A 24,702-nucleotide genomic window follows, 5' to 3' on the forward strand; every position below is an offset into this window, starting at 1 on the left:
CCTGAGGCACCCCTACAGGGTTACACCTCCATTCAGACAGTGTAAAATTTTGAGTTTTAACTTTTTGAACTCTATCTACTATGTAAGAGCAACACAATTTTAGAACGATGTCATCAAAATTATATGACTCGAGTACAGTGAATAGTAGCATATGGTTGACACGCTCTAAGGCTCGAATAAAGTCCACGAGCATCAATATTTTTAACTTATTCTGATCCATAGCTCGTCTGATATCATCTGTTACTCTTACCAGGGCAGTTTGAGTGCTGTATACAGGTAGATAACCCGACTGGTATTTGAAGTGAATATTATTTATATTAACATATGCGCTAATCTGTTTATATACAACTTTATCAAGAATTTTCCATAGAACAAACAGTATATTTATAGACCTGTAGTGTTTACATTTTAAAGGATTATCAATCTTTGGCAATATCAGAATTAATGCTATCTTCTACTGACTAGGATGAATATTATGATTGAGTGAGTAACTACAGAATGTAAAAAAAAAACATATTTTATTTCATCATGTACCATTATGATGAATTTTAATGGTATACCATAATTTTACACTGCATTAGAGGACTTAAAAAAAAATCTCACTATAAATTAATTCTATACTGATATTGATAAAACAAAATGTCTGCCCTGGGACTCACTTAGTCTTATAATATTCAATAAGGTTATTGATATACCATTATTAACACCATACAGATAATTATTAAGGTGATTAATGTTAACAATAGGGCCAGTAATATTCTTCTGCTCCAGCAACCTGATTATTTAAAGCCTCCATTAATCCAGATATTTTACATCTAGTACAAAAATTTAATTTTGATTCCTCGCATCTCTCTGTAACCTCTTCCTTCAATTTATGAACTGTCTGTACTCTTCCCAGTCCCCCAAACTTTTTGTTCTAACTTAATGCTTATATTTACTATATATACTACATTAAGTACATATAATATATTAATACAATATATATATATATATATTAAGTATATGCTTATATATATTCATAGGATTTTATATATCTAGTAGGTATGTATTCATTCACTCATTACAATAAATACATATTAAATACATATAATTTTAATACAAATTCTGTATTTTAATCTAACGTGCTACCTCGGATTGAAAATTAAAGAGGGGGATACAAATGTGTACGTAGTGAGAAATTATGTCCTCTACGCCGCCGGTTCTAGCTTGGACAGAGCCATACGTTAAATGTAATAGAGGCAGTTTGTCACCAGGACTTGAGCTCAGTAAATGTATGTGTATGTAAATGTTACAAGTCAATATACTTTACGTGTGTTTATTTTGCTTTTAAAATTACAAAGAATATTCGCAATGCTTGTTATTTTGAATATCATTCTAATCGTTTTTTGAAAATAAAGATGAAAAATATTACGTTTTCATAACATTGCTGTAAAGTTTTAAATGGGCATAGTGTTTTAGCGTCGGGTGAACAAATTCATAATATACAACATTTGTAAACGAAGTATAATTCTACTTACGTTACGACACTATGGCGTTGCTTATGGGAAGCATATTATAGAAATCATCAGATATATTAAGTCGACGAAATAATCTAAATATAAATAGAAGTAACATCTAATAAAATAAGTAAAATAACGACTTCTTTAAGATCTACTCCCTAATTTCAATATTAAGAAATACCATAGTTATAAATACATAGTATTTGTAAGAAAATACTGCACAGCTAACTTCTTATGCGATATCTTAAAAACTTTCTTCTACAATTTATCAAATTTCTTATAAATTCGCGAATAAAATCTGTATTGTCAACTACTTTAGAATACATTTCTTGTATTGTATGTTCTCTTCATTGTGATCGCATATGAAAAATGCTATACCTAATGCCCTTCCTGGACCTTCATTGTAGGCAATGCGTTACTGAAAACTCTTTCTATTATTATTAATATTTTGAATTATTTATATTGATTAAGAATTTCAATAATTTCTTATTTTTATCTTTTTAATAAAAACATATACTATGTAAGCAAAGCAATTGTTTTTTATATTTTTCATTTTTAAATAAGACATCTCTACATAAAAAAATAATACCGTAAAAGAACGTGAATTTTTCATTGCTCTTAAGGTACTTAAAGGATGTAATATGCAGTTTCACAATAGACGGTTCTTAACTTATTCTGTTAATAAATAAAAAAGGCCTTTATTCATGAGCGATTTTCAACATTGATGTTGTTTTACAAAATAACTCAGGTCATATATAAACTAAACATACAATATACAACCAAACAATAAAAATAACTTAACAATATTCCTTAAGCTAACATTTTTTTAAATTTGTCTTTAAACGCCCTCAAACTTAAATATTTCATTTCAGGCGGCAGGCCGTTGTACCGCTGGGGACCGAAGTGAGAAAAGCCCTTTTTCCCTCTTTCAAGGCGCAACGCGCGGGCACCGCCAGCAGGGCATCCTGTCTCGTCTTACGCTCCCTGATTATTGACCGGAAACTAATTTATTTTTTAAATATGTTGGCCTACTGGTTGTCAATACCTTGTGGACAAGAGACACAGTTTGAATTTTGCAAGTGTCCTGTATTGATGGAATTTGAGCCGATTTACGATAAGAACTGATATGGTCATATTTCCTCAAACCATACACAAATCTTTATGGCTCTGTTTCTAACTTTGTTAAAATTAATAATTTTTCTTTAGTCAAACTATTTCCAAATGCGGGGAGAGCATAATATATTAAATTTAATATTAATGACTTGACAATCTGGAGCTTAGCTAACACCGGCAGGAACGACCTCATCCTGCAAACAATCCTCAATCTACAAATGAACCTTCTGATATATATATTTTACATGACTTGTAAACTCTAGTTTGTGAGTCTATTTTAACACCCAGAATCTTAACAGTTTCACTGAGAGACAGGGGCGAGTTGTTCAACATGACGTCACTGGGAAGAGATTGGCCGGTATTATTAAATCTGAGATTAAAAATTGTACATTTATCTGGGTTTAATTCCAACCCATTTCTTTCCGACCACATTAGCACTTTTGACAAATCATTGTTAATATTTGTTTAGTGCCGTTTTTGCATCTGAGGATGGGTAAGGAAGCAATAGCTGGCAATCGTCAGCATATGAGTGCAGGGAACAAAACCTTATCGTGTCGGCAAGATCAGACGTATAGATGGAAAACAAAATAGGACCGAGGCAACTGCCCTGTGGAACTCCACCAGATCTGTGCAGTATGTTAGAGGAATCATTATCAATTTTGGTGATTTTAGATCTTCTACTTAAATAAGATGCAAAGAATCTTACAGAAGCATCATCAAACCCATAAAAATTTTAGTTTTGGCGATGAGCATTCGGTGATTGACAGAGTCAAACGCCTATGAATAATCTAAAGACGTCAAGGTACAGCAGAGATTCCTATCAACTGCAGAATACATGTCATCAAGAATATCCACAAGAGCAGAGGAAGTGCTGAAATCCTTTCTGAAACCAGACTGATGTTTAGGCAAGACATGTTCTTGTTCTATAAAGGATGAAACTTGTTCAACTACTATCTTTTCTAATATTTTGGAGACCACTGGAAGAATCGAGATAGGTCTGAAGTGAGAGGGTAATGAAGGATTGTTAGACTTTGGCAGAGGCAAGACAATACTTCGCTTCCAAGTATCAGGAAAGCAGCCAGTCACCAGGCATCTATTTACTAGGTGAGTGATAACACCAACACAGAAAGGACTGAGACTCTTCACCATTACAATATTTATTCCGTCCGCTCCACAGGCCGTAGAGGAGATGCTGTTCATCAATCTTTTTATGTCTTGTTTCGGTAATGGTCTTAAATGAAAAACTGCTTTTAATTCTATCACACTGACTGTTATCATAACATTCCAGCTGTACCTCACTGATTCTTTTTTCACAACCCATTCGAGAAAAATAGTCATTCAAATCATCAGGTGAAAAACCATAAACATCACCTGCCTGTTTGGATTCTCATGCACCCGAGGATCGAAGAGTAGCCCAAAAAGCTTTCGAGTTTTTTAAGTTCAGATTATCATTGTAATATTTCTTTTTGGCCTTCCTTATAGATGCATTCAGTTTTTTTCTTGCCTCGCAGTATCGTCTTCTTGCTTCCACGCTATTATCTATGATACACATAGCTTTTATATTTATTTTTTTGCCTAGTCAGTTCCCTAATTGCATCACATCTCCATGGAGCTTTCTTTTTTGTTACTTTCTTTTTGACCATTAGTGCGCATATATCAAATATTCTTATAACGTTTTCGGACAGGCAGCCGAAAATATCATTAATATCATCCTTCAAGAGAATGCTGTCCCAATCGGCTTCAGCCGCCAATTTCAGAAACCTGGAGGTATCACATTTTTTAAAGTTTCTATAAGAAATATATCTTTCTTTTTTTGGCTTCGTTTTGTGTGGATATCGCAATAAGTTAGTTTTGTGATCGTCATAGGTTTTCCCCTATGATCTACTATAGACGAGGTATCAACAATGCCAATATTTGAGACATCCATCTCATTATTTTAAAATTATGTGATCTATTAAGGCTGAAGAAGTTGTTGTTATCCGTGGAGGACTTTTTACGAGCTGCCGAAGGTTCAGAGAACTGAGAATATTCAATAAAAACTTACTATCAGATTTATCAGACTCAAGAAGATTAATATTCAGATCTCCTAAATAGAACCACACCGTCAAAGCTTGGCATTTTCATCTACAAACAATGAGTGGAAGATCGACCTAAAACCACACATACACAAAGCTTGAAACTTCTCAACAATCACCTTTATTTGCAAGGTGATTGTTTATATTATAATAAAATTTTAATACATATTGTATATTCACAGTTTCTTTTAGGTTTTAATCTTGATTTACGCCTGTTGTGAATAATTTTTATAGCTTTTTGGTTTATGTTCTTTAGTTTATTTCCCCGTGACTGGAATTATGTTCTCCGTCGACAGAAAAAAATTATTACTCGCTGTTGGTACTGGTTGTGTTCATTACTGCCTTTAATCTCTGTCCCACACTTCAAATGTACCGTTACCCCATGACGATCCTTTACAAACAAACGTTTATAGGTGTAACATTGGTAATTTTAAAACATTCATAAATATTAATTATTATGTCACAAATTAATAGTTCCACTGGATACAGCTTTGAATATTGGTATGTCTTTAAAGTTAAAAAGATTTCGCAAAATATTCATATGGTAGAGGTTATAAGTAGGATTGAAAACTTATATAAACTTTCTCATATGGCAGGGATGTACCCACAGCTGAAGTTTTCTCACGGTATATCACAGAGGGGATAGCTTCCAATGACGTAACCCGCTGTAAGTGGCAGAGACACATGACGTCATGCATAACAAATGGTCTCAGCTGTCAAGACGTCTAAGTCGACTGTTGGTCTCCTTGTAAACCATGATTTAGTGACATTTTTATAGAGCCACCCCTTCTCTCATTTTTTTAAACTATATAAATTGTCTTAGAGTTTCGAAATTTAATGCTGCAGACTTTGGATATCACAGTATACGTGTCTATTTATTGCTGATAGAAAAATTTCTGGGCATAAAAAACACAGGTAATAAAGAATTATTACACACTAGAAAATACGAAGAAAAGTCCAGAAGGTCTTACTGCACAACTTTATCTTTTTTGTCTATTTAGTTTTTCCACGTTTGTATTTTAAAACGCTTAAATATTTTGGATATTTTATTTATCTACTTAACTACGTATTATTTGGGAAAAGTCGCTTTACAATAAATTTATTACTGTCCTGTGGTTAAACTGTTATTTTGCAGTGTGTGTAAATTGAGTGTGAGAAATAATAGACCCAAATTCTAGCCATCTTTGAACGGCTGTCATCTTTGACTCGGTTATCCGTTTGAGGTCGGGTTTGCGGCTCTGTAATCTAATAATAAAGACCTTTTATTTGATATGCATATCAACCTATGTTTACATTTAAGACTTTCTTCTGACTCCCAGCGGGCCGCCCCCCAGAGGTAGTAGCGGATCACTGAATATGTGATAAAATAGATTTTTATGTCCAGTAACTTTGTGTAAGGTTTTTATAGCTCTATTTTAAATATTTTGAAAAATATTTAACCGACCCGGGACTTTTTGGACACCCTGTATAATACGTGTAATTAGTCAGGAAACTTTATTTACACTAATATATAACATTAGTGTAACTACAGCATTAGAGCGAGAAAGTGTACACTTTTGGAGCCTTAGTTGAGGTACATAAAAATAACAAACATTACATACGCAACCTTAGAGATACTCTTACACACTGCAATAATTAGCCTTGCTATACAGGTGAAAGTAACATTTTGAACATCTAAATTCTTATTTCTTGCACACTGATTCAAACTTTTGTGTAACAAAAGTAGATTCCAAGGTAATCCCGGAAATTATTGTATGTATCTTAAGAAGCAAAAATATGAGTAAAGGTGGGTTAATTAGTCATAAATGACTATTTCTTATAATATATTGTGGTTAATGAAGTAAAAAAGAAAGGAGATGTAAAGCGTTACATAACAGGTATAATCTCTAATTGTAAAAAATCCAAAAGCATGAATTATTGAACAATATACTTACAGAATACATACCATTTAGAATAACTATATCTTACATTTTTTTTCAATTTGTTTACTCTTGGATAAGAAATAATAAACAAATTTACGTGAGGATTGAAACCGAATAACCCTTTCAGATAAAATGACCCACTTCTTAAACATCTTCTGGATGAAATATATTTTAAATATAACATGAATGAATAATAAATAGCATTTTTTCTATATGCTTAGTAATCTGTTTATGTATGTAATGTTAATTTTTAAACATTAACTCCAATATTTAAATGTATTATATAAAAATGTCTAAATATCCATGCGTATTATATGAAACCTGCACTACTATAATATAAAATCTATTTCCCTTAAAAACCTTTTGCAAAAGAACAAATTAAAAAAGACCGGAATGAAATAGTCATCCAAAGTTAACGTCATTCAAAATCTTTTCATGAGAGACAGAAACTATCAATTACGGCTCTAAATCCTAGCCGCCTTATTGGACTTTAACCAGGGTAAAGTAAAACTTTGAGATGTCGGCTTTTAGATGTTTTCCTTTGGAATCTTGCACTTTCCTGAACTTTTTAGTAACTTCTCTGCGGTATTTGTGTTAAACCAGACTCCAGACTTCTTGACTATATATTTTAGCACAAAATAAAAAGTTTGTTTTCCTTCATCCTTAAGAGCAGGTGTAGTTTAAAATAACTAAAGAGACTGGAAAATAACATTTTTATTTGAAGGAAAATGGATTTACTGCATTAAAAATTGTATAAAATAATGTTACATATTTTTAGAGTTTTAAAAATGTTTTATTGAAAAATGAATAATGTATTTACAGAAAAGAAACTTTATAACCTGAGTGTAAAACTGTGTATTGTTTTATAAATAACTATAATGTTTATCATAGTCTAACAGTTGTTTGGTTGGCGAATCAAACTGGTAGCAGTAGTTATCTATGAAAAGATACAGTACAATCTAGTCTAGACTACATTTAATGTTTTCACGTTTTAAACAAAGACTAAATAATATAAACTGATTAGGAGGAATCATAAAATAAATACTGAAATGTTGGCTTGCCTGTGTCAATTAGGATAAGCTCCACATTGGTGTTATTAGGCACTTTTATTACGTATAAACACTCTCAGAATGTTGTATTGCAGTTGTTAAGGTTGTGGTTTTCACAGAAAATACTGGGGTCAAAATCGCTGTCTTGGCTTAAGCGGCATTTTAAACGATACATTTTCGTGCGTAGATCTATTAAATAATATATTTTCATAAAAACAGGGGTTTTTACAGAATCGTTTAGTTATACTAGAAAACTTTAACAGTACGTTTCAACATCTGATATCTCATCTCTATTTCATGTCAAAAACCAATTCAATACACGTCACCTGGAGTTGATATCAAAAATATTTGTTGTAATTCCTCACATTTTCAGGTCACAACGGAATAAGATGATTTATTTTTATCTTAAACGAAACGTTCTTATGATGGCTTGCCCACTGAGAAAGAGTTTAGATTACATATTTATAAACTTAGTATTAGTGATTCCTTTTATAACGGAACAATGAAAATCGTGTTATTCTATCCGTTGTCAATAACATTTATGTTTTATAAATACCGCCTCTATCTATGTTGGAGTAATACCTGCTTCAAATATCAAAAAATTATTTTCCTTTTGTGTCTGTATAGCATTCAATTAAACCTCTATCTTCCTAGACCTATTGTTTTAAAACTTTTAAGGTGGCGAGGATATTTTTCTTTATTTTTTTAATATATAACCATTATGACAAAAGAAAACGAACATTACCTAAGTAAAGCAATACAATGTAAAATACATTATGGCTTTAGTGATAACAGTAATTATAAAAACTTTAACGGCAACACGTGTACAGTGCTAGTGTATTGTTCCTGAAATACAAATGTCAGGTAAATTGTGAATCCAATTTCGAAAAATCACAAAACACTGTAATATGAGTATTTGCATACACCTATTAGGTGCGTATGTGTTAATATTATTTTTAAAGTATTGAAACACTTCTTAGCTTATATGGATAAATTAACAATGTTATCAAAGTGAGTTGGTCAGTTTGTGGCCCTTGGTGGATTTTCAGTTAATTGAAATAAAAGCATTCGTTACAGTCATAGGGGATTATATGTTATGATGTTTGTATTTTAGCCAACAATAACCTCCGGTACCTCGAAATCAAATGTGACGTTAATACCTTTAGTAGTGGTTTTTGCACGTTTGGTTTTGTTACAATAATACATGACCTCATTATCTTTTATATTATATACAATATGTAATAAATAATAAATTACTAATATTATATTATTATGCAATATATTATTATATTATATTAATATACATTATATATACATTACTATAGTGGTTGGTTTAAGAATTACTTTACTAATTGATACTGTCCCGTTCACCTAACAATTGAAGTGATAAAGCACAATTTATAAATATATTTTACTATTATATCGCCATGGAAATGAGAAGATTGTAGTTGTATTTATATTTTATGTTAGAGTGGATTAGTCAGGAAGTACCATCTCAATAGTAGAGTGCTATAACAGGCTAACAAGCCTGTGACTCACACGTGATCTCCATGTTGCTTATACCGTTTTTAATGAGATCAGTGTGCTACGTTAGACGCATGTGTACATGTATCAAGAGCCGGGTGCTGATGACTATCAGAACAACCCTTCAAACTGATGATAGATTATTTACAATTATGAATAGATATAAAAGTTATTCAAAATTATTAATATGCATATAAATGAATTACTTAGTTGATATTTTTGTTACACTGTTTACAAAATTCATCTTTTTGTAATTTATTTAAACTCAATTACAATTGTTTAATACCAATAATTAAATTGAATACTATATACAAATTATAAGAAAAACGTAGAGCCGTATAATGCCTGTTTATCATATCTTTAAAGTCTTACATCAACCCTGATTTTACGACCATATTATAATGTATTTGACGTTTAAAATTGGTCTTATTTGATAATACTCTTTAGGGGGGGGGAGGCTCTTGAAATAGTTTCAACTATATGATCTTGTTATATTAATTCCAGCTTACTCTAAGTGAGCTGAGGCTCTTAGGTGTTTTTTAATCAGTTTTATCCAGCTACTAGTATAATAATGTGAAATATTTTGAATATCAAATAGTTAGGTTCTTATTGTATTATTGAATACAACTATATACAATATATTTAATTAATTAGTTCTAGAATATTACTGCTATTGTATTTATATAGTTTTGCTAAATATGAAAATAGTAAAATATGTTGCGTTTATGTTTAAAATCTCAGGGTAATACTACAATAATATTACCAGATATGATTATTGTGTAAGAAACAGATGTTTAAAAAGAATTTATCACTCAAATCAACAATTTGAATAGCACTCTAAGACTTTTATTGGCCAAATATATTCCAGTTTTTGTTAGGAAAACACAAATTAAGTAACAAGTATAAATTCTATTCATCCGAACTTGTCAGGCACTATTACTGAGGTTTTAATTAATTCAGCGTCCCTCTTCTATTCTTTCTTGGACAGCATCAATGGACCATATCGGTGTTTTTGTTTTATAAATTACGTTATTTTATATTCTATGTGTAATATCGACGTAAAATGTGGTAATATTCCTAATTCACTTTTTCACTTAACTTTAATACATTAATTTCAATTAAGTTCTACCGAACTACGAAAATTATTACGAATAAATAAATTTTACTTCCCATATTGAAATACATATATAAATAATTGAGAAATAAAGCAGACCCCTTAATACAGTAGCGTGGCTAGTTGTAATAAGTATAATTAACAATAAATTTGCGATCTTATAAATAAGAAAAGTTTATAATATTCATAAACTAAATAAATATCTTCTTTTTCTAGAAATATTCTTAAGTATTTATTTAAATAACGAATATATTTATAATAAAAAGTTGTTAAAATATTCGTCGAAAACTTGCTGTTTGAACTCGTTTAGAGCATTGAGAAATCATGCATATTCCAGGTTAAAGTCAGCAGTAATAGTAATTGTACAGTTGCTAAACTTCTAGTCCCTAAACGTTGGGGTTTTCTCCCATCGGCGTAATCTACAATGCAACGATAGTGGAATAATTTTTCATAACCACCGGAAAATTTGATCTCTTGCTCCTTATCATCAAACTTCATCACTTTATAATAGGTCACCAATCTCACATGGCACACAAAATTATAGAAATGATTTCGTTATAAACAACTTTACTAAAATTACAGACAGTAGCGCACCGCGTCAAGTGAAAACAAGCGTCGACGAGAGTGATGTTTCTTATCTTATCGGCACACTGTACACTTATTTTTCCTAAAAAGCTTTAATTATTTTTTTAAATATATTATGTATACATTACCCAAAAAGTTTTAAAATCTTTAAACAAAACAAAATTGTATTTATGTTTTGAATGTAGGATTGAAATTTAATATGGTATAGGTTATTCAAACCAAACCAAAGAAAAAGGGAACGAGAATTTCAGATATGAAATGGATGGGGATCTAAACATAAATTCCAAGATTGACTATATCTCATTAAATTGATTAGGCACGTTTGTATTACAGAAACTCTTTCTAGATACTTATGAGTTATGCAGAACGGTTAAGTTTTCAGTTGACTTGATAATTATTAGTATAATTACATGCATTATTTAGCTACAATCATCAATGAACTAGAATCCACAAACCTGTATTCTTATATTGTTACTCATTACTGCATTTCACTCGGCTTAAATATTTAAATATTGCGAAAACCTTTGCTAGTCGTGATACATTGTTATTACTTTATAGGAAGACTGACAGGCAGCTAATATACAGAACATAAAGGTTTACATTCTCAGTTAGGAAAATATATGCCAGCTAACACTGAGTAATGTGTTTCAAATAAGTTTATCCTAATTCCATAATAGAACAAGGACCATCAGAGACCTAATTCTTGTCTTCGTATAATGAAGTAGTATGCAAAATTTAAATTATGTAGATAAAATCCTACTTGAAATATTCTACATACCTTACTACGGTACATAAATAAAATATAATTGTGCTCAGTTTTTTTGCACATTTAATAACTCTTCGACTGCACCGTTGCCATCACAGTTGCCATCCGGACGGATTGAATTCACTAGGCGGAATTGTTTTTTGTCAATAAATCTGGCGGGTGGACTGGTAAAATAATTATTTCTATCACCTTTAAATAATGATACGGATAGTATTTGAGTGAATACTCACATTTTCTATTACACTTATGATACAGCGAACTTCTATTTTATGAGAATCCATTTTTCATCATATTACACAAATAACATATTTTATCTACTTAAATTGGTACAATACATTATTTTTTCGATGCATTGTAACAGAAATCAGGTTTTTAGTGCTATTGCATAAAAAACTACTATATTTTCAATAGAATTTAAGGCAGAAATAACTGTTATTTAAGTACGTGAAATTAACAGCATAATTAGATTGAGTTCTGTTGTAACAGTATTTAAATTTTACGTGCGTGTTTTACAATTTTGCTTCCCGTATGACAAAATCCGTTGTTCACAACAGAGCAAGGGTATATTTATACACATATTCGTATTTTGCCCTTTGGATTTGGCTCTTTCGTAAACACTATTTCTCCTTGTTATGAAAGTTATTGTTTTAATATAGCTAACATTAGGTTTTCCCTCCAATTCATAAATAAACTGAGAAAACACACATTGTGATGTTATTAAGCATTATTGTTTTAATATTGACGTATAACTGTTTCAATGTGACCAAAACAATGGGTTAAAGTTGCATTTATATTTTACGACCGGGTGGATTTAACCTCAATCTCAATAGCAGAGTGCTATAACGGCCTAACAGACGTTCAAAAATATCATCCACTGATCCAATAGTATTGTAACAAGATTAGCGATGTAACACAAATATGTATATTTACTAATCAAACTCAATATCCTGTAAAACATTATTATTTATATTTTTTGCATTGTTTTTTTTTTTCATGTTGTATTACAAGCTACTAACTACAATTGTTGTTGAATAAAAACCAAAGATTTTCGTCTAATTCTTTTAATAAAAATTTTATGTAAATAAAATCAACTACATTTTGAAAGTAATACGTTGTTCCAACCAGTTTGATTTATGCAATAATATGGAATTTTAAAAGGTTTTTTAAGTATCTGTAATCGCATTAAAACTGATACTATCTTAAACAGAACTATTCTAGTGTCTCTCCAGGTAATATATAGCACGAGAAAAAAAATCTATAACATATTCATCCACTATAATTGGACATTACTTAACAATCTGCAGAATTATTTAACGCTGTTTTCCTACCCATACGTTTCTTGGGACATGTCAGCGTTTGTCCACAAATGAAATTTACTGTTTCTATATATATATATATATATATATATATATATATATATATATATATATGTGTGTGTGTGTGTGTGTGTGTGTGTGTGTGTGTGTGTGTGTGTGTGTGTGTGTGTGTGTGTGTGCTAAGCTGATATATTTATTAGAACGTTTTATTTAACAGAGCTTTAAAAATAACAAATTATGAGTATTTTGTTGTTTAGAAAGTGATATATTATTATGAGAAAACATTTATGTAAATAAAAGCTATTACTTTAAGTGCATTTTTTTACGATTTTAGACTGCTTTTCTACATAAACGATACGTACATAGTTGATGTTTTAATGACAGTGCATGGTATATAAATTTAAATATTTTCACTCACCTGAGGGACTAACAGGCTTGTTTTAGAATAGTAACAAAGTGAACTTAGTATACCTACAACTCATATGGTGATAGAAGGAGGGGGAGGTTTACATAGAGAGAACAGTGTTAGATAAAGGAATAATGACACTCACCAAAGTCTTCTTCACTTGCTCCACATAGCACGGTTCGGGTATCCTCCCAAAGAACTGGTTGACATAAAGCCTATAAGCACATATACAGATGGGAGCAGAGATGAAGAATAATCACAGTTCATATTCAGTTTCACTTGTCATAAGGGGGCAGGGTAATCCATTATGTCGTTACACTACATTTAAAAGCTACATAACGCAATATGTGGCCGGAAAAACTAGAAAAATTGTTTAATATCTACGGACTCCTGATTCACATTTTGGAATGTCGGCCGAACACAGTTCTGCTCACGTGATGTCATATATATATATATATATATATATATATATATATATATATATATATATATATATAAGTATTTAAATTTTCCATCAAGATAAAGTAAAAATTTTAATTTTATTTCCAAACTGACGTGCTACCTTTTATTTCCGCTTTTCAAAGTGGGTGAACAAATGAAAATAATGTGTGTTGTTAAGACTACCTGATGTAAATCAAACTCAATATAAAACTATATTTATATTTCAATAATTTATATTTTGTTTTTATATGCCTATTACATAGAATAATTAACAAGGAATAAATAATAACAGTTACATATTTTACTATGTGACGCTATCTTTATTCATCAAACCATTTATAAGAATATTGAGCCTTACAAATTTAATTTTAACAGACTTACCGACAATAAAGTATAAAGGCCATCATTGGAATCTAAAACGGTGTTTGGAAAATAGTTAGTGCCTTCAAATTCGTAAAGCATCGCTTAACACTGTGTTGTATTACATGTTACAGCAATGTTACTGACGGCGTTCTCGTTACGATCAGAAAAGATTAATCGTTCAGTGTTTAGGCTACGCTTACGTTGAGGAAAATTTGAACCGATGGTGTGTTCTATATTTTTCTACAGGTTGTGGTTTCTAATTTTAAAACTATATCCTCTTTAGAAACATTATTATTTTATAATTTATGTCCACAAACCAACAACGTACGGGGACCATGTTCAATTAAAAACTATTTATTGTCGTCTAAGGGTTGAAATTTCCAATGGCAGCTTGATTTTGACTGTTTATATCTTAGAATTCCACCTTTACAGGTCATTTAAATCATGAATCCCGATGAATTTCCAAAAGCGGCACAATAATAATTGTAAACTTTGAGATATTGCAATAAAAGTATTCATATATAGCTATAATTAAGTAAGAAGATAACCAATGTAGTGGCTTGAAGGTCCCTTTATTTCTAGTGTTCCAAATTTCTCTTGGATAGCTGTGATGACTGAGAAAAGTATCCTACCCATCTATTCTCTCTAAGAGACCTCGACCAGAGGAGGCCTTTATAATCAACCTTATGCATCACTAAATATCCTGTCACTACTGAAGCAAGCGTGACGGTTATTTTAAGACTGAATGCAATGAGTGTTGTCGTTAGTTTTTATCCTAAGTGAATAATACAAGTGTTTTAATATAAATCAAACAAATAAATAATCGCGTGTTTTAATATGTTTTTTTTAAACGTGTACTACGTCGAGTTTTGCTGTAAAAACGAATCTTCAATGCCAGTTACTCAAGTATTAATGTTGAACGGTTCCTGCACAGTCCCTTTTAAAGCATTTTTTATACCAAACTGGTTCAAAATTCATCCTGTGATGATATGTACAATAATTCGCTTAGATTGTTCTTAATACCATGCATGGAATATCTCCTTAAATATAATATTCAATGTACTTTAAATAATTTAAGTAATAGCACTCTCCTCTTTCACAGAACAACTATGATGTGAAAATGAGCCATAATATACTATTTTTATAAAAACTTTACAATAATTAAAGACCATACCCACGGTACATATTATCTCCTGTATCCTCACAAATTATGAACGTGGAAGGTACCTATGATTCTTCATAGGATTTATGGCATCAGGAGATTATCCTCATAGCGACAACTTTTTTATTTATTTGTATAAATATATATGGCTTAACTGTTTTATATACTGCTTGAAATTTATGATAGTCACAGGTTCAGGTCTTCTTGATGCCCGGGAAACTTTTTATTTTGGGTGGCTTACCTGTTTGCTGTTGTTGGAAGGCTTTAATTTTACGCAATAATATTATTATTTCTTGTGATATTTAATGCTTTCTTATTATCACGCCAAATAAATCTAGGGCGATTACCTTTTAAAACTTCAGTAAATTTCTTGGTAAGCTCTAATCTAGGGAACAGATGGACCAATTCGGCTATCTGAGTAAGGTATTGATGAAAAGAAAATGAAGTAAAAGTGGACCAGATATTTCAGTATTCGGGAGAAATTTTTATATTGCGTAATCTAAAGGTAAATGATGCTAAAAATATGTTGAAACTTTCTGGTGATCTTTAGCAAAGAGGTAGATATATTTATTCAAAATAACATTTTAGAAAATATAAAATAATTCTACACTGCAGATTGTGCACATTACAAAGACGATGTTACCGTGTAATTTTTCCTTTACATTTGTGACAAATAAACCATCTAAACCATTGAAAACCCTACTTGATCGTTGTTAATAAAACCCATAACAAACAAACCTGTGAATGTTTTCACCTAATATATTAGAAACTGGAGGGCTTCCTTGACATTTTGATATGAAATTGTGACCGTGGTTTAAGGAAAAACTTAAAAATCTACACTAAAATTCTTTAATATCAATGTTTTTTCCCAGACTACAGCCCGTATAAATATGTCTATAATTCAAAACGTTTTAAGCAGTTAATTAGAAATATTTACTGAACTTAGTATGGATTTCTCTTTGTACTGGAAATGTTTTTTCTTCATCAGGACAAACGTCCAACTCAACTATGGCTCCAGAAGTTTCTTAAATTTAAGTATATGACAGAGGCCAGACATAAACCAAAAAAGGTTTCTAAAACCTATGTATTTGTTTTTTTATCAGAGCAACACAGGATAACTCAGCCATGGTGTCGGTAATACTGTGTAATTCGAACATGAAATGCTCCTACACGTGCATGAAACATGAAATATGAGACAGGTTAAAATCTTGTTTTCTTAACCGTGAACACTGCAGTAATATGTACCTCATGTATAATTCTTTACGTTTGGAAAATTTCATAGAATTCCACAATATTCATCGTAGATGCTTTTACTAAATAGTATTAGGACTTCGAATTAAAAATTGTGCGTAATTACTTACTTAACAGCTAGTTTGTTTATAAAACGGTGTTTTTTCTATTTGTTTTGTGACGATGAAATACGATGTTTCGAAAAATTTACCTGTTTTTCCGTGGTAAGAAACTAGTACAACTACTTTTCAGCCGTAAATCCTTACCATCATTAGCCATAATTTAATATCACGATAGTGTATAAGATACATAGAATATTGCAGAGCGTTATATAACACCTTTTCATTGATCTTATGGATCATTGCATAAAATATTTTGAAGAAAAATTTATTTTTAACAACACTAATATTTTATAACGTTGACACAATAACACATGTCGTGTAACTATATGAGTAACATTAGCCATGCACTTAGAATTGTTTAGCTAACATCTGCAAAGATAACGTGTGGAATAACGTACTCCTAGTGTGCATACAAATACGTACATAGTAAAATAATTCTGAGTAACATATTTATTTTATGAATTTTTAATGTTAATGCATGGTATAAAATGCATCTTTTATTTAAAGAACAATAGAACAGAGGTAGGCCAATGTCTGAGATGTTCCAGGAGAAGTTACCTTATAATGACGTTTGGACATCACTATTAGTCTTAACTTGTTACCAAAGTTGGCTGCTCTCTCGGAGGTATAATGGAGTTGGCAACTGACTAGTAGTAAGATCAACTGACCAACCGAATACCAGCCTCTCAGTTTTAGCTGTCTGTTACTAAGCTGCTAGTTTATCTTGAAGATTTCATAATATTACCCCAAACGTATTCGTAGTGGTTATTGATGAACATGATATAATTTACTTTTTTCATTCTTTTGAATAGAGGCCGATCCTCTTTCAAGATGTTTTCTGGCCTGATAGGCCTGTGTGGGAATATTATCAATTAAAATAAGTGAATAGTAGATGCAGTGCTAAATAATTATATTTTACGAACTGTTATGTGGTTAACATAGTTGAGTTCAAATTTTCTTAATAATTAATTACCTTGAAGTGTCAAGATAAATGTATGCTATTTATTTAATGTAGAACAGGTAATATGCCCGTCGAATACCGAAAGGCATAGTAACACAGTTTTTTTTTTTTAATTAGTAACAAATATGGATTTATGGAATTAAATTGTAAGAATTTTGAATCTCTTATAACAACGTTTTCTTGCTAGTGAACAACCTACTATGAGGTTGGTATGAATAACAATAATTTCGTACTAGGGCTAGTAATTACAATATTTTACGTTTTTGGATATACTAAAGAAGAATAAATTGAATTCTAAATAAAACAGAACAATATCTCGGGAAATTACATATTATTTTGTATATTTTTTTATAAAGTTCAGAAATTTGCTCCTTTTCAGGCACATTCCTCTTTGTCGCAACAAAACACTCCTTACACGTAGTACTTCCTAGAACACCAAACTTCAATAAATATCATTATGAAACTATTTAAACACCGGTACGATACATTGCTTTATTAACATGTGAGTCCATCAGCTCTACTTGGAAACCAGTATGCGAGCACATACTAGATGTTACCAAATGCCTTGCTGTACTCAATTTCTGAAATTTCCTTTCAACCAAACAAAATTTATTTCGAATGTCATAGAATTGCATTGAACTAATAATAAAGTTAAAGGAGAAACTGGACATCTGCTACTAGTAACTTTAAAAAAATATTGATGTTACTGTGTGTGGTAAATTAGTGGACTTGGATTTTATGGCTTCGAAATACCAGAGAAGCCTCAATATTCAATGTTAATTTCTGATTTAACGCGCCTCAAATTTTCGAGTAAAATTAAAAATTGTTTATAAACTCATAATAATTTAATACTAGTGAAATATATGTCGCAGCTAAAGAACGTTATAGTTATCATAGGGTTCTCAATTATCATGCATAATCATTACATAATGACGGAATATAAATTTCCAGAGGCTTTATATTTTCCAGATTTATCTTGGGCTTAAACATTTATGACAGTAATTAAAAACGATAACCTTAAAAACGTAGTTAAATATGTGTAAAAATTTTTTTTGGTACTGATTTTGAGCTCTAAAGTTTGTTCTTGTATGTTACATTCAAATTCTCAAAGCTTTCAAATAATGGTACAACAATTTTATCATAAGAGTAGCCAGTGTACTAAGATATAATAGAATAATTTATTTTGCTGAAAATAGTTCCCAGAGAGTTGGTTAGTTTACCAATATATAGCTAAATTTACCTCATAAACGAATCCAGCATACTCAACCTATGTTAAAATAACAATTGTAAACTTTATGAATTCTGATGTAGAACAGTAAGATTTCAATTAAAGCACTCTATTACCAATACCCATAAATCAATCAAAATCTGTTCATTTCTAAATTGTATATTACGATGATGTATTATAGGAAAACGTTTTTAAAATTATCTTTGCTCCATAAGTTTTGGTTCCGTATCTATAAGGACCAATGAAGTGTAATGATCTAGAATAGTTCCGCTGCGTGACAAAGTTACCACAAACAATTCCTCAAACTGTTCCAATCAGTAACAGTCACACAGGTAACTGTTACTTGTTGGATGTGGTTTCCCGAAGACAATTTCCTTTATGTTTCGTGTTGTTCGCTTGCACTGTCAGGATGTTAAGTTCTTATTACACGACGTTGTGGCGATGTTATCATTGTACCATGTTCATTATAAATCAGGTTAAATAAAAACACGCACACACATATGTAGTATATACATAGATTATATAAATATATATGAATATTCCGCATAATTTGACTTTTTATGAGGGAAAAAACATTGTATAAAAAGTTAACAGAATACAAAAATATTTTTTAGCAAATTCAACAATTAATTTTTATAATACTGGTCAAATCTGTGTCCTCTTATGGGGAGCGAATGAGTCACAATTACTACAATATTCATTTTCAAGCGACTAATAAGTTTTAATTTACTTTTTTTAGCCCCGTGCGCTGTCTAAGAGGATAAATATTTCTTTGAATTGAAAATTTAATACCGTTTTTTTTATAAACAAAACAACCACCGTTATCAAGATTTTTTATTCCGTTTCTTGAAACGGAATACCTTGATATAAAACAATTCTATCGTCGGTCTATATTAAAGAGGTACACACATTAGTCGTTTATAGATCTAGGCGGTTTAATATGTCCTTGGCAATGAAAAAGTTTGTGAATAGTTAAGTTCAAAAAGCAAAGTCTTACTATAATCAAAATGCATCGCTCAAGAAGATAATATTTTAAATACTTTATATTTCTTTTGACGAACATCATTGATAGTTTGGCATTCGTCAATTATATTAGTTTTTAGTTTTACTTTAGTTACATTAATAGCAGAAACCACATACCTCTGTAGGTGGTATAATAAAACCATAGTATAATTTATGTAGAAAAAAATTATGGTAAGACGTATAACGTAAATGTCTTCCATTCTTTTCCATTTAAAAACAATTATAACATTATGGCTGAGGTTAGGATATTTAAGTATTTTTATACGATTTATTTCTACCTTAATGTGATTCACGACTACCTATTAGCTACAAATTTTAACCAAGTCCTATGCATTTTCATTTACCGTGTGTGGCGTATTACTTTTATGCATTTTTATGTTTCTTCGGTAAGAAATTGTTTGTTTCTTTTTGTTGGAAGGAATAAGGCCCTTTTCAGATAACTGGTAAAAATCTAGAACAATTTTGTACATACAGTTTTAAGGAATTCGACGCAATATTGCTACTACAGCTCTTTCTCTTGAGCTATATAACACGAATGATAGTTGTATAGGTCTGTAGTATTCCAGAAAGAAGGGTGTCATTTGGTCTTGTGAAACAAGTAAAAACTTTCTATCCTTACCTTATCTGTTATGTGACTTTTTCCTGCATTCTATCACATTTTTATGAACTACAGCAATATTTTCAAAACCTACTTGAGAATATGCATGTATGGGCAAGTTTTGGAATCTGTCTACATCAAATATATGGTTGAAAACAATATTCTTAAGAATTCTTACTAGTGCGGTAAAAAGGTATCCAGTGTTCCGTTGAAATGCAGTGAACATTTAGAATGTGTTCGTTTTAACGAACAGTATATTTTCGTATTATAAGTAAGCCCTTTCATGTGAAACATCAATTATGATTGCTTTTGAGTATCAAGCAATTAACTGGCAGGCATTTATTTGTTAATTGTATTTACACGAAAAGTAACCTTTAAAGACCCATATTACACCTTTATAATATGTTCAGTTGTTCGACGGATGGGTGCTATTATTAATAATAAACGAAAATGACATGTTCCATTTGCGTTTTTATGGGGATTAGTCTTAAGTTGAAGGAAAGCAAAAAGAGAATTTCGAAAATATATTTTTGAATAAAGGTAAGAAGCTATGAAATTGGAATTTAGAACTAACCCTGTTGCTGACAAGAAGCCTAGGCTATTTTCAATTTTGAATTTCTTTGAAGTAATTTATTGTTCATTCTATATATACACCATGTTACGGCCCATTGTCCTTTTCAAATAATTAGTTTTTTTTTAATAATAGGTTGTCTTCATTACAGAGAAACATATTGTAATTAGCGTATTGCGAAGGAAACAGGATTTTTCCGAAAATTTGCCATCGTTAAGTGATACAGTATAGTCAGTAACACAAACACAAATTTCCAATGAAATATATTACTATGTTAAGGAAAGCTCTTGTTAAGGAGAACAGTACATTGAAAAAGTTAGGGAAAGTTTTTATCCCAACTCTCCGTACAATCTGAGAAACATTTAAAAATATAACCATGAGATACCCATGATGTTTGTTTGATAATGATGGTAAAGCAGTACTTAAAAAATAGTATGACAGCAAGCCGGTTTTTATGTGTTTCACATTATAAGTCAGATAATTATTTGAAGCATGACTAATAGTACATGTAAAAAGAGGGGTTAAAAAAAAGATTATTAAGATTCAAAGACAATTAGCTACTAAGCTTTAAAATGAATGCATGGGGAGAGTCGAAAAATATATTATATATATATATATGGACAGTTTCAAAATATTCCTAACCTAAATGAAAATGTCCTTTCAATATGCTGGTGGTAAAATGGTTTCTTTAACTAGTATATTCATCATACGAATTTCTAGACAGCCAAGTAAACAGGGTTTCCAGGAAACTACAACCTTATGAATTTAATTTACTATCACTGATAAATGAATACCTATTTTCTAAATCAATGATTCCGAAAAGCCTTTCAGTAATAAATTTAATAATAAACATTTTATCCATTTATCAATAAGTATTAAATTAAATTTTTCCAATTCTCCAAGATTTTCATTGATGGTTTTAGTTTTATTTCAAATATAATAAAAATTTAAACAAATAATTGTAAAGGTTTCCAAGAAACCCCTAAAATGTAACGAAATGCATTACAAAGTATTTAGTTTTTTCAAAAGTTTTTACTTTTAACTAATTCTAAAGTTTAAAAAAAATCACAAGTTATGTACTAAATATCCCGTAGAAGCATCTGTAACATTTTGGAGCTAAATTATCACGATGTACATAGGTTTAGTGAATAAATTATTTAAAATTATTGTATATAATTTTCAGTTTAACGTTGAACATTGTACATAATTTGTAAAGGGATAAAAGTTCAATGGTCATATGAAATTTTCTCAAAATTATCTATCTTGAAATCGCCACCCTTCGGAAACACATGTGGTACTTAGGAAACTCCTCGTCTTTTCCTACTTTTAAAACCACAGCCATTCCCACTTCTCAATGGAAGTCTATATGACATGCAACAGCCAGTAATATTACTGTATATAAAGTTTTGCGTGTTTTCATATATTAATTAATTGTATATATCATATATTCGGATATACCTAAATGGAGTTATAACTTTTATCGACATAAATGGGATTGATATATTTATAATTATAAAGAAGTTTAAATCTAGTTTTGTATATAATATAATACTATATTTTAACCTTTTTATTATACAACGTTTTAAGATCTGATATTCTTAGGTACAAACGTTCTTATTACTTGGGCGGATTTATTTAATTGTTATGGCAACTTAGGCATATTAATGTACGTTCTCATTAGCTTCGCTATAAATTGAAAATATAATAAAATATTTTAAAACGAGGTCGGCAACATACTATTGCGACCTATAAATCAGAATAAACAGCATTAAAGGATACGTCAAAAAACGAAGTAAAGCTATATACATAAAACCCTTATAATAATTTTAAAAATACCATCATTTTATAGTGTTATTTTAGCATATTCCAATACTTTATTACATTATTAAATATGTATTAAGAACTATTTATATACATACAACGATGTCGGGTTGGATACATCATTGACAACTCAAGACTGGGTGTACCGATTAATTGATCTCTGGTTTGTTGGGTTTATGGCATACCAACCCTTACCTCAATAGCAGAATAATATTATGTTAAAATATCGTAACATTTAACCAACAAAATGTGGCGAATAAAAAGGTAAAATGTATTTAAATACTGGTACGAAATGAAAGAGCCTTTATAATGTAATCCTAAATTCAACCTTCTGCATACATTTGTTATGACAGCAGAAACATATATTGCAATAACGTTACGATTATTTTCAATTCGTTTCGATTTATGTTTAAATGCATAAAGTAAACATGATGGTAACATCAATGCTTATTTCAACATTTTCTGCAACCACTATTGAGTACAGAGAAAGAAAATAAGAATGTTTAATCATTTTTACTGTACGTATTAGCAACAATATTAGTCTTGCACTTCCTGGTCAGTACTGTACTTCAGATATCAAAGAAAAAGTTAACAAACAATGGAAATAATTACAATAGCATAAGTATAATCCTTTTTACGTAAATTTTTGACTGTGAAACCAAGGTAAACTCAAAATTGGTGTTGCAAATATACTTCCCTTCATTCAATAGCTAATTTACTTTCAAAGTCTAAAAATATGTGTGGAAGACCATGAGTTTCTGCTATTTATTATATGCCTCTTGTCACCTATAACATATTGATTTTTGTATTTAAACCAATTGTTAATAATTTAATTCTGAGTTTCTTAAACCAAACAGATTAAACATTCAACAAGTAATTATTATATGCCTCCGAAGATAAATTTTCCCTATTATATAATCAATTAAAAAATAATTATTTTGTTTATATATATATATATATATATATATATATATATATATGTAGAATATATGAATAGCAGTATACTGTAAATAATGCTATGTTATTAATTAGTAACTTTAATTAACAACTAATTACAAGAGAGATGATTAATTATTCACCAGATTTACTAGCATGAAATCCGAGGATTGGGTAACCCCCATCAGGAACTGACTTGACCTGAGAAGGGAGGATTCTCGAGGTTTCGCGCAAGTAGTCCTTCTCTGTTCAGCTTGTTTACAAGTTCCACATCCAAACTGTCTCCGAGCCTATCCATCACTATCACCCGGGAGGCATAGCCATGCAAGTGGAATTAATAGTTGGCATTGTACGTTAATCCATGATAACAGACATTCACGTTTTATATATTAGTTTAGACAAAGATTAATTTTAGGAATTAGATTGCGTCAGATATTAAAATTACTAGGTTTGATTCATTTACACTGGAAAAGGAAGATTTTGTTTCGAAACTCACTATGTATGACATATTTTTTATATTAAAATCTATGTACATTGACAAAGTATTTCGTACATACCTTGCTTAGCTCTAGAATAAGGAAATGAAACCCTTTAAAAAAGAAAATATTTATAGGAAAACATATACGTGTAACTGTCTATAGCAAGCTTTTTCCTCTTTACTTACTTCCTATTTATCATCAGTGATTTGTAAAACAGTTATTGCCCGTAATATTTAACTAAACAAAACTATATACTTTGCTTATTTCACATATCGATCATAAGTTTAAATTTTCAATATTCAGCTTAAATCTATATATACAGGGTGTAAATTAAGTCTGAAACCTCTTTTTTAATTTTTGAACCATAATAGAAAGAAATACCAAAGTTTTCACGTGCT

At 30.4% G+C, this 24,702-nt stretch overlaps 1 pseudogene; it reads right to left on the bottom strand.

The window, feature by feature from the left end:
* Positions 1 to 23,960: 23,960 nt before the first annotated feature.
* Positions 23,961 to 24,702, bottom strand: part of LOC124368240 — a 28,042-nt pseudogene continuing 27,300 nt past the window's right edge.

This window comes from Homalodisca vitripennis, chromosome 8 (assembly GCF_021130785.1).
Source record: "Homalodisca vitripennis isolate AUS2020 chromosome 8, UT_GWSS_2.1, whole genome shotgun sequence".
In the NCBI taxonomy this organism is placed as follows: Eukaryota; Metazoa; Arthropoda; class Insecta; order Hemiptera; family Cicadellidae; genus Homalodisca; species Homalodisca vitripennis.